Raw genomic sequence first — 2,242 nt, 5'->3', positions numbered from 1 at the left:
CTCAGTAAAACACATTTTGTAGTCAACTATCCCTGTACAGGATAAACGTATTATTATTTCAATAATTGAATTGAATAAGAAACTGAATTTAATTCAAATATTTTATGATGAGGGAGAATTGGTTTTTGCAATTATTGGTTTTGAAAGTTGTAGCTTTTTATAGCTTGTGTTTATTGGTGAAAAGCTGCCTTGTGATCTGACCAAACTGTGCTTTTTCTTCCTTCTCTTTCTCCAGAGCTGTAATCCCTGACAGAGCTCTGAAGTCTAGTAACCTCACAGCACCAGACTGTTGTCTGTGAAGTCTAGTAACCTCACAGCACCAGACTGTTGTCTGTGAAGTCTAGTAACCTCACAGCACCAACTGTTGTCTGTGAAGTCTGTAGTAACCTCACAGCACCAGACTGTTGTCTGTGAAGTCTAAGAACCTCACAGCACCAGACTGTGTCTGTGAAGTCTATAACCTCAAGCAGACTGTGCTGTACGTACGTCACAGCACCAGACTGTTGTCTGTGAAGCTTAGTAAGAGCCATGTTAATGTGGGTCGTTGAACAGATCCGTGTTTCAGTGGCCAAAAACAACATTCTGCTGCCAATAGCGGAGTACAGCTTCCACATCTCAGACATCATGTTGGGAGAGAACACATCTCGGGAGAAAGGAAAGGAAGACGATCTCTCTGTGTCCTAACGTCATCACACCGAATACTATCCCTGAGTTCTGCATCCCACCAAAGATCTGGCCACAGCAGCGAGCTGAAGACGGCGGACTGAGTAAAACTGGCCCTGTTGAAAGGTTTCCTTTTCACCTGAGAAGGGCAAGCAGCCGGAGACGGAGGTAACATTAAGAAAACCCTTCATCAACACTCATCCAACCCTTTATCCAGGTAGAGAGCGTGGACGAGACTCCATACGACCAGCGGCTTCAGTGATGAGGAGAGTACCAACGCCGACCCCATAGCCAAGCAGCTCTCTCCCTGCCCCACCTGGCCAAGGCCCAGACCTGCTACGGTTTCTGTACCCTCCTGGAGAGCCCCCACACCCGGAGGAAAGAGTCTCTGTTCCACAGCCATCCCAACGCCTGTCCCCTCCCCCTGATCGCTGCCTCTCCCGGGCCTCGCGGCCGCTTCAAAACGTACTCCTCCAGAACCTCACCTCTACCCCACTCCCCGTCATCCTCCTTCAGCCTCACCAAGCTGACCTCCAGCAGGCTGTCTCCTGGAGCCTCCAGGCTGGTGGCTCTCCAGAGACAGAGACCCTGGACAGTGACACCACCTCCTCCGCCGAGTCCTCCCCCTTCAGCTCTCCCTCTCTGGCCAGGGCCGCCTCCCAAGTCCTCCCTGCTCAAAGCCCTGAGCCACGACAGACTGCTGTCCCGGACTAGAGAAAAGCTATGCTCTCCAGGAAAAAACTCTCTGTCCACGGATGAAGCAGCTCCACGGACAACAGCCCCAAATCATCCGGAGGGCCTCTGATGCTGGATTAGTAGAACCCCTTCCCAGTGCCTTCACCCTGGCTCCCTGCTATCTTCCCCATAGACCTCGTCCTCCACAGAGAGAGGGTCACGAAGGAGAGTCTAGTTCCTGTAGGTAAGAGAGGGCACTACGGCTCTCAGCAGAGTACTGCCTAGACAAGCAGAGACTCAGAGTGAGGTTGATCAGTGCTGAGGACTGTATGCGATCTCTGTGGATCCTAAGACGTCAAACTGCAGCATCAGTATCTGTCTGTTACCGGGAAGATTCAGAAAGCAACGCAGCGCGGTAATTAAGAGGAGCAGGAACCCCGTCTTCAACGAGGATTCTTCTTCTATGGTATCTCACAGGAAGACATCTGCTGCCGGTCGCTGCGGTTCAAAGTTGTCAACAAAATGGCCTCCATGAAAAGGGACTATATTTTGGGAGGACTGTGATTTGCTGAAAAGTTTATATATCTATGTAGAAATTGTTGATTTGCTGAATGTATATAAGAAATATTTTGTGACTTTTTTATACTGCTACATATTTATTTAAATCAGCATAAAACACTAATCTGGTTGTTTTGAGTCTTGTGTGCCTGTATTCAGAGACAGTTCATTTCACCGGAGGTTGGTGGTACCTTAATTGGGGAGGACGGGCTCGTGGCAATGGCTGGAGCGGAATGAGTGTTTGGTTTCCGTGTGTTTGGTGCCATTCCATTTGCTCTGTTCCAGACATTTATGAGCCGTCCTCCCCTCAGCAGCCTCCACTGGTCTATTTCAAGAGCTGCAATTG

At 49.4% G+C, this 2,242-nt stretch overlaps 1 pseudogene; it reads left to right on the top strand.

The window, feature by feature from the left end:
* The first annotated feature begins 534 nt into the window (after window positions 1-534).
* On the top strand, window positions 535-1,973 carry LOC112079834 (C2 calcium-dependent domain-containing protein 4C-like; annotated as a pseudogene).
* The last annotated feature ends 269 nt before the right edge of the window (window positions 1,974-2,242 follow it).

This window comes from Salvelinus sp. IW2-2015, unplaced genomic scaffold (genome assembly GCF_002910315.2).
Source record: "Salvelinus sp. IW2-2015 unplaced genomic scaffold, ASM291031v2 Un_scaffold9804, whole genome shotgun sequence".
NCBI classification, from domain to species: Eukaryota; Metazoa; Chordata; class Actinopteri; order Salmoniformes; family Salmonidae; genus Salvelinus; species Salvelinus sp. IW2-2015.
This window is presented reverse-complemented; position numbering and strand designations above follow the sequence as displayed.